This window comes from Eleutherodactylus coqui, chromosome 2, assembly GCF_035609145.1.
Source record: "Eleutherodactylus coqui strain aEleCoq1 chromosome 2, aEleCoq1.hap1, whole genome shotgun sequence".
In the NCBI taxonomy this organism is placed as follows: Eukaryota; Metazoa; Chordata; class Amphibia; order Anura; family Eleutherodactylidae; genus Eleutherodactylus; species Eleutherodactylus coqui.
This window is the reverse complement of record NC_089838.1, coordinates 238,143,702-238,157,548: the sequence shown is the minus strand read 5'-3', so window position 1 is coordinate 238,157,548 and position 13,847 is coordinate 238,143,702. Positions and strand designations below refer to the sequence as shown.

Genomic DNA, 13,847 nt, shown 5'->3' with positions numbered 1-13,847 from the left:
ATCTCATATCTATCTATCTATCTATCTATCTATCTATCCATCCATCTATCTATCTCATATCTATCTATCTATTACATATCTATCTATCTGTCTGTTTATTTATATCATATCTATTTCTCTATCTATCTATTCAATATATATCTGTCTGTCTATGTAATATCTATCTATCTATCATCTATCTATCTATCTATCTCTCTATCTATCTCTCTATCTATCTATCTATCTATCTCATATCTATCTATCTATCTATCTATCTATCTATCTATCTATCTATCTATCTATCTATCTATCTATCTGTCTGTTTATTTATATCATATCTATTTCTCTATCTATCTATTCAATATATATCTGTCTGTCTATGTAATATCTATCTATCTATCTATCTATTCAATATCTATCTATCTGTCTATCTATGTAATATCTATCTATCTAATATAAATCCGTCTATCTTATATCTATTCATCTATCTATCTCATATCTATCCATCTCATATCTATTTCTCTATCTATCTGTCTATTCAATATATATCTATCTGTCTATGTATGTAATATCTATCTAATATATATCTGTCTATCTAATATCTATTCATCTATCCAATATCTATTCATATCATATCTATCTATCTATCTATCTATCTATCTATCTATCTATCTATCTATCTATCTATCTATCTATCTATCCAATATCTATCTGTCTATGTAATATCTATCTATCTATCTATCTATCTCATATTTATCTATCCTTCTAATATATATAATATATGTCATTTTTTTCCTCTCCCCCTTCTTGTCTGAGACCTGTGATGCTAATGGCCGCTGTGGTTAGAACAGTGTAACCCCCCTCCCATGTAGCAGGCCGGCTGCCTGTGATGAGATCTCTGAGCCTTAGTATATATACAGCTCCATCTGGAGCACACAATTAGTATATAGATGTATACAATCTGATGCAAATGAAGACTGGATCTGTTGCCTGTAGTAACTGATCACATAACCGATCCAGCATCGGTTGCTATAGGCAACAGCTCCAGTAAGAGGTCACCCACATATCTGCTGCAGTGCCTGATCCTGGATATTGTGGTCCCAAGCTGGTATCCCACTGTATCCTCAGGCCAGTGTCACAGTGTAACATGTCCATAAGGGCGACGGCACACAAGCGTTTGCGCAAATACTCTTGCCGCATCGTATTAGTGCATGAATGAGGTTTCAAGAGGACCATAATCAGCATGTCTGCATATATTGCTGTAATGTCTGCAGGGCCCGGTCACACGCCCGTGACACTCTCTTGCCATAGAATTTAATGACTATTTAAGCCTAATAAGGTCCCGCTGTCTTCTTTTCCAGCATGTTGCGCAGTATCACTCCCTTCCCATTGCATATCTTCGCCCCTGCCATCGTCTTCTATGGCACTTTTGCTGTGCAAACCGCAGGAAAATAGAGCAGGACCTATTTTTTTGCGCACAAAATGCGCCTATGGGATCGGATCAATAGCAATTAGTGGGTTCTGTTTTCTGTGATTAGTGCGCTCAGATCTTGGATGCGCAAATTCTAACATGGGGATATGACACAGCCCTAATATATACATATTGGGGCTCCGTCACATCGCCATGTTACAATCTACTGCACATGATATGGCACCATATTTCATATTTACTTCTGTATTAGCTTTCTTCGGTTTTTATTTTCTTCTGGGTAACCATGGATCCATATTAGCCCAATAGAAAATAATGCCAACGACAGCAATTATGGAGGCAAAAACGGAGCAAGCTATAGCACGCTGCTCTAAACGCATCCATGAAATATAATGCCATGTAAATAGATCCCTAGATTTACATTCGCTCTGTATTACGGTCCGCATAACACTGGCCAAATATGGAGTAATATCTGCTCATCTGAACGCAGCCTTAGAAACAGCGGGCACTATGAGGACTGGGGCACACATGCAGCTTTGGTGCCATTTCTTTTTACCCCAAGCCAGAAGTGTAACCGTCAGGGCGGAGAAGTACAAGTCCTTCCTTTATATTTCCCATCCCATTACCTTCCACGTCTGGCTTCAGCTCAAAATACTGCCAGAAAAATCAGATCCATATCCCATTACGTATAATGGGAATCTAGGATGCAGTCTGTATGTCATGGATATGAAATCCGTGCATGGAAAAAAAGAAGCGACATGTCACTTCTTGACTAGACTTGGTGCCAAATTTGCACAAAATCCATGTTGGGAAATCCACATGCAGATTTGATAAGTGAAAAGGGCTACAATTCTCAGTGGTAGCTTATCTCCCCTGAAAACAAAGGGATTGGTCATATTAGTTCCCAGCTGCCCCATCCCTCTCAACCCTGACGTCTCCGTCTAGCAGAGATTTGGGACACTACTACGGTATATACATTGGATGGTCTCTTGGTCTATTGGAAATCAGCAGGTTCAGCCAGCATTCGTGTAATGTGCGTGGCCAGCTTTAGCGCTTCGGATCCTGCCCTACTATTGGCTGTAGTCTTTCTTTGTACAATCCTATAATCATGCACATCACTGAGAAAATACCAGCCCTTGGGTACATATTGCCTATAGGTAACACATTGCACAGTGATGCTGTCTGTAATTCTATGGATTTATACATAATAGAGGATATACATTGTGTGTGTCAGTCAGCTAATGACGTCAGTCTAGATTGTAGTTACAGCATAGATGCAGATGTCCTTCGTGGATTGGCGACTATTAGTGGGATAGTAGTTCAGTAATAAATAGCGGCTGGGAGGGGAGAGATCGCAATGTCAGCACTTCCTGGCTGATTTATATAATGCACATTACAGGTAGATTTAAGCGTGTATCGGTCTATTGTAATGTACTTGTGGCACATGCAGGGCATGTTTATTTGCATGCAGCAGATGATTTAAATGGCTATTTATCATAATAAGGTCCAGATGTGTTCTTTTTCCAAAGGAATTGTGCAGCGTATTGCGCATTTGCACTTCTCCTATAGACTGCTATGGGCTCTTTTGCTGCGCAAATACGTGGGAACATAGAGCATGTCCTAATTTTTTGTTTACGCAAAATCGGGAAATGAGGACCAACCCATTACTGAGATCAATGGGTTCTATTCTCTGCTTATTGTGGTTGGAAATTTTGTGTGTGCAAATACGCTGGTGTGAAGACGCCAGTGCGCACCCGACCCAAGACTAATACTTGCCTGGCATCTTCGCTCCGGATCACCAGGGCTAGGTATCTTCTGATCCTTAGTTTCTCCAATGACAAGGGGCTTATCTGCTGGCATTCACCGCTTAGTTGGGGTAGTTCACAAACTGCCTGTTAGACCTTATTGCTAGTATGACCTGTGCGTACAATGGAAGCTGCAGAATGGACTATGCCATAAGCTGTAGGCTTGTACTTGTCTATACATGCTGATAATGGAGTAGCACACATCCGTGTCTCATATAGGAGGATTGGCACATGTCACTGGTAGTTGTGAAATGGTCCATGTATGTTGAGTAGTTGCCTGGCAGCGTGACCCGGGTGTGTCTATGATGTGCTGTATACAGTTACTAAGGAAGACATCTACAGGAGCCAAGTTGTAATGGCATCCAAGACCTGACACTTCTTCTCGCCATATCGTTTTCAAGGACGATTTGCCATGCTTACTAGCACCCCTCTGAAGTTTTCGGTTGTCCACTATGCATGCTTCAGTTCTCCCCGTAGTGGCTCAATGATGCGGAGGTCGGGACATGGTGATGGTCACTGTAGGGCCTTCTCCTTCCTCGGCTGCTGTGTCTGAAGGGCAGAAGTGGCTATGGATGTCTCGGCTAATTGACTTATTGGAAAGTCCAAGTGTATCCCATACACAGCTTCATGGCTGATCAATGTAAAATCTCCTCCAGCAATTTTCCTAAATCCCTGTGCCGCTGTGACTACCTCCCCCCCATAATAGCAGAGATCCCCCCCCATGCCTCTTGGCGGGGATGCTGTGCTTCTCTCCAAGACCCCCTTGGCCCTTTTAGACACGTGGATTCTACATCATCAGGGTGAGAAATATTACCCTTTGGTATGGAACCTACCCCAGGGGGTAAGGGAGGGCTTTAAAAAATGCAATCTCAAGACTGAATTCATAGATTTGGGGTTAAGAGTTCCTTTAGTAAATTTTACCTGAACAGTAGACGCACACCTACTTTATGAAGCTTTACTACCAGCGGCATAGAGACCAAGATCACAACATTCTGCTGTGCCCAAATCCTCAGAGAGATGGGGGTATCAGATGTACGTAACCAGGTTTTTCTACTAACCAGGGGTAGTGATCAGTTCAGCCGGTTCACCAAATTTCTGTAAAAAGTTCGGTTTGAACTGATTCAGAACTGTAACTTCACCAATGCCCCTAAAACTGGCATATAACAGTAAGCGCCATAAAAGCCCTGTATAACTGTTACGGCACTCTGCCCCCGAGTGCCAGATGGGGTGCCCTGATCTTCCCGCACCCCACTGTCCCTGCCTACTTGCCTCGGCCCTGGCTAACCCCAGGCGGACAACTGGACGGCGGTCCCTGCCCTGGCTAGGGACCTGGCGACTGACAAGAAGCAAGCTACCTAATGGGGGGAACAGAGTGCCGACAGGGGAGGCAGATAGAACCGACCAACAAAACTACAAAGCTGGAGATGGAGCTCACAGGCAAACTGACAGGATGCTGGATAGCAACTAGTGCTGACTGGGCCAGACTAAACTAGAGGCTAACAGAACCGACAAGAGCAGACAGAACAAAAGGGAACCAGAGGGAGCTGACTGGCAACTAGGGACTGGCTGAGGAAACCGCAGACAGACTGGCTAGGTGCAAGCAGAACCAATAACTGGCAGTGAGCCCAATTCACTGCCAGTCTCTTAACCACAAGGTTCCGCCCAGGGGCGGAGAGTGGGAGGAGGCAACTCCACCCACTGCTGTATAAGAAGAACGGAGGAGTGCGGGCGGCACCCTACGGGCAGACACGCCCACACCGCTGCCCACCGGCCGCCCCAAGCCGCTGGGATAACCCCGACACAGGGCTCCAGGCTGCCGGAGCCGTCACCGGAGCGACGCGCGCCGACCACGGGACCCCGTGCCGCGCTGCATGGTAACAATAACACTGTTATGTCCCCTAGGAGTGTATCACAATGCTTCAGAGCTGGTTTTAAGGCAAAGTTAATGGAGAAAAATAAGAAAAAATTAGAAAGAAGAAAACATTAAACAATTTTTTCTCCTTTTTTTCCTTCTTCTCCCCTTTCCTTCTTTTTCTTTTGCATTTAGCGGGTTCGACTGAGACAAATTTCCCGAGGTTTGGGTTCTCAGCAGACCGAACTTGTAGCAAAGTTCAACCTAAAACAGGGTTGGTTTTTTTGGTTCGTTCAACACTGACCAGGGTTTTAACGATGGGAGGCTCCTGAGGCATGTCCTGTTTGTGGGATACCAACAAGCTATTTTGCCTTGGTCAGGGTATTTAGATATAGGACAGCGAAGTGAATCTTTTCCCGAGGTGACGGGAAGTCTAGTATAGTCCTGCTACAAAGACCCATTGTCAATTTGGAAATGAAATACTATAACTTTGTACTCATTTCAGCTCGCTAATGTCTAGTCTTGATCACACTTTTGTTCTAAACAGTCCAGTCCTAGGACTGAACATTGGCTGCATGTTTCATACAACCTTTTTTTTACATTTTTTTGTTTCTAATACTTTGATCCATTAAAAGCAGTAAACCATTTGTTTTTGTGCTGCCATATTTTTCAATTGATTTTGCTGTGTGAGGGCTTGTTTCTTGTGGAACAATGTATAGTTTTTTATCACTTTTTTTTCCACTATTTAAGAGGAGGGACATAAATAATGTTAGTTTTGTAGTACTGGCCGTTACAGTTGCTTTTTAATTGCTTTATGTTTTTTGAGATAATGAAGTGTTTTATAATAGGAGAATTTTTTTTTTAAATACTTTATTTAATAACTTTTTTTGACATATTTTTTTAGTCTCACTAGGGGACTTGAGCATGCAATGAATTGCTCACTCATATAATACACTGAAATACCTCCTATACTGCAATGCATTATGCCTGTCAGGTATCATAGCATGCATTACAGAGCTTCATTTGGACCTTGGCTGCCATAGAAACCCATCACTGCAATCTCCAGGGTGCTGATTAAGTGACAGAAGTTATTACTCTCATAGTGTCTTGACACAAAAACATTTTTTTTTCAGCAAAATATACTTTTGTCCAGCAAAAAAAAAACTGCACAATCACATCAATACTAAATTGATATAGACACATAAAATGAAAATGTATTATTTATACTATACGATGTATGTAGTAAAAAAAAACTGCAAAAAATGGCAAAGAACAAGTTATCATACAGTTACATAGACAAAGAGATAAATGAAGATATGGCTCTTGGAATGTATCAATGCAAAAATTCAAGTACTGTTTAAGCCCAAAATTAGTTGGTCTATGGAGTTAAAAAAGAGTTTGTTTCTCTGTGCAGCTTTGTAAAACTAGTAGATGGCAAACCAACACTGTCCAGTAGAGGTCAGCAGAGGTTCTGTCTTCTGACTGATGACTATTCATTTTCTTGTTGATTTGCCGTTATTATTCATATACTGTATTGTATTAAAGGGGTGTTTCTATCTTAGAAAGTGGTGGCATGTTAGGATATGCCATCACTAATTGGTTCAAATTCTGGTAACCACACCAATCCTGAAAATGGCATATCGTAACTATAGGCCTTCACTTTATGAGATGGGAATACCCCTCTAATGCAAAAAATAGTCATAAACACAGGAAGGGAATAATTTAAACTCATTACTAGTCAGTTGCATAATGTGCTTAAATCAGGTTTCCAGGCCTTAAAAATTGATGGCCTGTCCTCAGGATAGGCCATCAATATTTGATCAGTGGGTGTCTGCCATAAGTGATGCCCACCGATCTGCTGATTGAGGGGGGGCTGCGGGGCTCGTAAGAGCGCTGCAGCCTCTTCAATGTTTACATCTAGTCCATCAGTTTTGAAAGGCTGGATAACCCATTTAACCCCTTAGTAACGATGCTTGTTTGCGCCTTAGTGACGAAGCCAAATTTAGAAATCTGACATGTGTCGCTTTAACATAGAATAACTCCGTAAAGGTTTTGCTTATCCAAGTGATTCTGACATTGTTTTTTGCCACATATTGCACTTCATTTAGGTGGTAAAAATAGTCCAATAGAATTTGTGTATATTTATTAAAACTGCTAATATTGGGAACATTTTGAAAAAAATATAAATTTTTCACATTTTCAACCATAATATCTAAATTATGTGCAAACATACTGTACAATTTTTTGCTAAGATATATATTTCCATCCGTTTACTTTATTCTGGGCGCACATATGAAAAACTTTGTTTTTTTTAAACCATTTAGGAGATATACAAATTTAACATTGATTATCAACATTTTGAGGAACACTTTGTTTTTAGAGATGAGCGAGCACCAAAATGCTCGGGTGCTCGTTACTCGAGACGAACTTTTCGCGATGTTCGAGGGTTTGTTTCGAATAACGAACCCCATTGAAGTCAATGGGCGACCCGAGCATTTTTGTATATCGCCGATGCTCGCTAAGGTTTTCGTTTGTGAAAATATGGGCAATTCAAGAAAGTGATGGGAACGACACAGCAACGGATAGGGCAGGCGAGGGGCTACATGTTGGGCTGCATCTCAAGTTCCCAGGTCCCACTATTAAGCCACAATAGCGGCAAGAGTGGGCCCCCCCCCTCCCAACAACTTTTACTTCTGAAAAGCCCTCATTAGCAATGCATACCTTAGCTAAGCACCACACTACCTCCAACAAAGCACAATCACTGCCTGCATGACACTCCGCTGCCACTTCTCCTGGGTTACATGCTGCCCAACCCCCCCCCCCCCCCCACTCTGCACGACCCAGTGTCCACAGCGCACACCAAATTGTCCCTGCGCAGCCTTCAGCTGCCCTCATGCCACGCCACACTCATGTCTATTTATAAGTGCGTCTGCCAGAGGAACCGCAGGCACACACTGCAGAGGGTTGGCACGGCTAGGCAGCGACCCTCTTTAAAAGGGGCGGGGCGATAGTCCACAATGCTGTACAGAAGCAATGAGAAATCCAATCCTATGCCACCTCCATCTGGAGCTGCACACGTGGGCATAGCAATGGGGAACCTATGTGCCACACACTATTCATTCTGTCAAGGTGTCTGCATGCCCCAGTCAGACCGCGTTTTTTTATAAATAGTCACAGGCAGGTACAACTCCGCAATGGGAATTCCGCGTGCACCCACAGCATGAGTGGCTCCCTGGAACCCACCGGCTGTACATAAATGTATCCCATTGCAGTGCCCTGGACAGCAGAGCTAACGTCAGATTAAATGCAGGTGGGCTTCAGCCCACACTGCATGCCACAACCGGACCAGGGTTTTTAATTCATAGACACAGGCAGGTACAACTCCCTATTGTGAAGTCCCTGTGGACCGACAGCATGGGTGGGTGCCAGGAAGCCACCGGCGGTACATAAATATATCCCATTGCATTGCCCATCACAGCTGAGGTAATGTCATGTTTAATGCAGGTGGGCTTCGGCCCACACTGCATGCCCCAGTCAGACTGGGGTTCTTTAGAAGTGGACACATGTAGTTACAACTCCCTGTGGACCCACAGCATGGGTGGCTCCCTGGAACCCACCGGCGGTACATAAATATATCCCATTGCATTGCCCATCACAGCTGAGGTAGTAAACTCATGTTTAATGCAGGTGGGCTTCGGCCCACACTGCATGCCCCAGTCAGACTGGGGTTCTTTAGAAGTGGACACATGCAGTTACAACTCCCTGCGGACCCACAGCATGGGTGGGTGCCAGGAAGCCACTGGCGGTACATAAATACATCCCATTGCAGTGCCCAACACAGCTGATGTAACGTCAGCTGTAATGCAGGTGGGCTAAAAATTAATTTGATTACACTGTAGACGAGGGCCCCCAAAAATTGGTGTACCAACAGTACTAATGTACCTCAGAAAAATTGCCCATGCCCAACCAAGAGGGCAGGTGAAACCCATTAATCGCTTTGGTTAATGTGGCTTAATTGGTAACTAGGCCAGGAGGCAGCCCAGTTAAAATAAAAATTGGTGGAGGTGAAAGTTTCAACGCTTTAATGAGCATTGAAACGTCTAAAAATTGTTTATAAAAATTATATGACTGAGCCTTGTGGGCCTAAGAAAAATTGCCCGTTCGGCGTGATTATGTGAGGTTTCAGGAGGAGGAGCAGGAGGAGGAGGAGGAATATTATACACAGATTGATGAAGCAAAAAGGTCCCCGTTTTTGATGGGGATAGAGAACGATGCTTCCATCCGCGGGTGCAGCCTACGTATTGCTTAGGTATCGCTGCTGTCCGCTGGTGGAGAAGAGAAGTCTGGGGAAATCCAGACTTTGTTCATCTTGATGAGTGTTAGCCTGTCGGCACTGTCGGTTGACAGGCGGGAACGCTTATCTGTGATGATTCCCCCAGCCGCACTACACACCCTCTCTGACAAGACGCTAGCCGCAGGACAAGCAAGCACCTCCAGGGCATACAGCGCGAGTTCAGGCCACGTGTCCAGCTTTGACACCCAGTAGTTGTAGGGGGCAGAGGCGTCACGGAGGACGGTCGTGCGATCGGCTACGTACTCCCTCACCATCCTTTTACAGTGCTCCCGCCGACTCAGCCGTGACTGGGGAGCGGTGACACAGTCTTGCTGGGGAGCCATAAAGCTGTCAAGGGCCTTAGAGAGTGTTGCCCTGCCTGTGCTGTACATGCTGCCTGATCTCCGCGCCTCCCCTGCTACCTGGCCCTCGGAACTGCGCCTTCGGCCACTAGCGCTGTCGTATGGGAATTTTACCATCAGTTTGTCCGCCAGGGTCCTGTGGTATAGCAACACTCTCGAACCCCTTTCCTCTTCGGGTATGAGAGTGGAAAGGTTCTCCTTATACCGTGGGTCAAGCAGTGTGTACACCCAGTAATCCGTAGTGGCCAGAATGCGTGTAACGCGAGGGTCACGAGAAAGGCATCCTAACATGAAGTCAGCCATGTGTGCCAGGGTACCTGTACACAACACATGGCTGTCCTCACTAGGAAGATCACTTTCAGGATCCTCCTCCTCCTCCTCAGGCCATACACGCTGAAAGGATGACAGGCAAGCAGCATGTGTACCCTCAGCAGTGGGCCAAGCTGTCTCTTCCCCCTCCTCCTCATCTTCCTCCTCCTCCTCCTCCTCCTCACCGCGCTGAGATATAGACAGGAGGGTGCTCTGACTATCCAGCAACATACTGTCTTCCCCCGGCTCTGTTTCCGAGCGCAAAGCTTCTGCCTTTATGCTTTGCAGGGAACTTCTCAAGAGGCATAGCAAAGGAATGGTGATGCTAATGATTGCAGCATCGCTGCTCACCACCTGGGTAGACTCCTCAAACTTTCCAAGGACCTGGCAGATGTCTGCCAACCAGGCCCACTCTTCTGAAAAGAATTGAGGAGGCTGACTCCCACTGCGCCGCCCATGTTGGAGTTGGTATTCCACTATAGCTCTACGCTGCTCATAGAGCCTGGCCAACATGTGGAGCGTAGAGTTCCACCGTGTGGGCACGTCGCACAGCAGTCGGTGCACTGGCAGATTAAACCGATGTTGCAGGGTGCGCAGGGTGGCAGCGTCCGTGTGGGACTTGCGGAAATGTGCGCTGACCCGGCGCACCTTTCCGAGCAGGTCTGACAAGCGTGGGTAGCTTTTCAGAAAGTGCTGAACCACCAAATTAAAGACGTGGGCCAGGCATGGCACGTGCGTGAGGCTGCCGAGCTGCAGAGCCGCCACCAGGTTACGGCCGTTGTCACACACGACCATGCCGGGTTGGAGGCTCAGTGGCGCAAGCCAGCGGTCGGTCTGCTCTGTCAGACCCTGCAGCAGTTCGTGGGCCGTGTGCCTCTTATCTCCTAAGTTGAGTAGTTTCAGCACGGCCTGCTGACGCTTGCCCACCGCTGTGCTGCCACGCCGCGCGACACCGACTGCTGGCAACGTGCTGCTGCTGCTGACACATCTTGATTGCGAGACAGAGGTTGCGTTGGAGGAGGAGGAGGAGGAGGAGGAGGGTGCTTTAGTGGAGGAAGCATACACCGCCGCAGATACCACCACCGAGCTGGGGCCCGCAATTCTGGGGGTGGGTAGGACGTGAGCGGTCCCAGGCTCTGACTCTGTCCCAGCCTCCACTAAATTCACCCAATGTGCCGTCAGGGAGATATAGTGGCCCTGCCCGCCTGTGCTTGTCCACGTGTCCGTTGTTAAGTGGACCTTGGCAGTAACCGCGTTGGTGAGGGCGCGTACAATGTTGCGGGAGACGTGGTCGTGCAGGGCTGGGACGGCACATCGGGAAAAGTAGTGGCGACTGGGAACTGAGTAGCGCGGGGGCCGCTGCCGCCATCATACTTTTGAAGGACTCCGTTTCCACAACCCTATACTGCAGCATCTCCAGGCTGATAAATTTGGCTACGTGCACGTTTAACGCTTGAGCGTGCGGGTGCGTGGCGGCGTACTTGCGCTTGCGCTCAAACACTTGCGCTAGCGACGGCTGGACGGTGCGCTGACAGACATTGCTGGATGGGGCCGAGGACAACGGAGGTGAGGGTGTGGGTGCAGGCCAGGAGAAGGTAGTGCCTGTGTCCTCAGAGCGGGGTTGGATCTCAGTGGCAGGTTGGGGCACAGGGAGAGAGGCAGCGGTGCAAACCGGAGGCGGTGAACGGCCTTCGTTCTACCTTGTGGGGTGCTTGGCCATCATATGTCTTCGCATGCTGGTGGTGGTGAGGCTGGTGGTGGTGGCTCCCCGGCTGATCTTGGCGCGACAAAGGTTGCACACCACTGTTCGTCGGTCGTCTGCACTCTCAGTAAAAAACTGCCAGACCTTTGAGCACCTCGGCCTCTGCAGGGTGGCATGGCGCGAGGGGGCGCTTTGGGAAACAGTTGGTGGATTATTCGGTCTGGCCCTGCCTCTACCCCTGGACACCGCACTGCCTCTTGCAACCTGCTCTGCTGCTGCCCTTGCCTCCCCCTCTGAAGACCTGTCCTCAGTAGGTGTAGCAAACCAGGTGGGGTCAGTCACCTCATTGTCCTGCTGCTCTTCCTCTGAATCCTCTGTGCGCTCCTCCCTCGGACTTACTGCCCTCACTACTACCTCACTGATAGACAACTGTGTCTCATCGTCATCGGCCTCCTCACCCACTGAAAGGTCTTGAGACAGTTGCCGGAAGTCCCCAGCCTCATCCCCCGGACCCCGGGAACTTTCCAATGGTTGGGCATCAGTCACGATAAACTCCTCTGGTGGGAGAGGAACCACTGCTGCCCAATCTGAGCAGGGGCCCGAGAACAGTTCCTGGGAGTCTGCCCGCTCCTCAGAATGTGTCATTGTAATGGAGTGAGGAGGCTGGGAGGAAGGAGGAGCAGCAGCCAGAGGATTCTGAGTTGCAGCAGTGGACGGCGCAGAACTGTGGGTGGACGATAGATTGCTGGAAGCACTTTCTGCCATCCACGACAGGACCTGCTCACACTGCTCATTTTCTAATAAAGGTCTACCGCGTGGACCCATTAAATGTGCGATGAATGTGGGGACGCCAGAAACGTGCCTCTCTCCTAATCCCGCAGCAGTCGGCTGCGATACACCTGGATCAGGAGCTCGGCCTGTGCCCACACCCGGACTTGGGCCTCCGCGTCCTCGGCCGCGCCCACGTCCTCTAGGCGTACCCCTACCCCTCAGCATGCTGTATTACCAGTAATGCAGAAACAGAACGCTGTAATTAAATGTGCCACTTATTGGCCTGTGGTTGGAGGCTGACTTCGCTTACGGAACGCCAGGAAATAATTTGGCGCAAGCCTGCTGTAACACTTAGCTGGCTGCGTATGATTTTGTAGAACTACTACACCCAGCACACACAGACCCAGAACACTGAGCACAGTGACAGGCAGGCCAAATAGTTTTTTTTCCCACAAATGTTTTAGCAAAGGCCCACTGCCTATATTCAATCAATAATATGTCTTCTGTCCCTGCCTACGCACTTCTGTCCCTGGAGTATGTCACAAAACTGCAGAGTGTTGCACTGTGAACTGCAACATAGCGGTGATTTCAGAGCCCAGACAGAGCCAGGAAATAATTTGGCGCAAGCCTGCTGTAACATTTAGCTGGCTGCGTATGATTTTGTAGAACTACTACACCCAGCACACACAGACCCAGAACACTGAGCACAGTGACAGGCAGGCCAAATAGATTTTTTGCCCAAATTTTTTTAGCAAAGGCCCACTGCCTATATTCAATCAATAATATTAATATGTCTTCTGTCCCTGGAGTATTACTGCAGGGCGCAATGCTCTGCACGGCCGATATAGCAAAAAAAAAAAAAAAGTGCAACACTGCAAAAAGCAGCCTCCACAGTACTGCACACAGTTAGATGTGGCCCTAAGAAGGACCGTTGGGGTTCTTGAAGCCTAAAATACTCCTAACGCTCTCCCTGCCTAAGCACTTCTGTCCCTGGAGTATTACTGCAGGGCGCAATGCTCTGCACGGCCGATATACAAAGAAAAAAAAGTGCAACGCTGCAAAAAGCAGCCTCCACAGTACTGCACACGGTTAGATGTGGCCCTAAGAAGGACCGTTGGGGTTCTTGAAGCCTACAATAACTCCTAACACTCTCCCTATAGCAGCTCCAACACGATAGCACTTTCCCTCAGCTATGTCAGAACGCATCTGTGACGAGCCGCGGGAGGGGCCGATTTTTATACTCAGGTGACACCTGATCTCGCCAGCCACTCACTGCAGGGGGGTGGTATAGGGCTTGAACGTCGC

At 47.3% G+C, this 13,847-nt stretch overlaps 1 protein-coding gene across 1 annotated transcript in view; it reads left to right on the top strand.

Annotated features, from left to right (window-relative positions):
* SAXO2 (stabilizer of axonemal microtubules 2) overlaps window positions 1-13,847 on the top strand; it is a 28,153-nt gene that overhangs the window by 412 nt on the left and 13,894 nt on the right. The gene's annotated exons all lie outside the window — the stretch shown is intronic.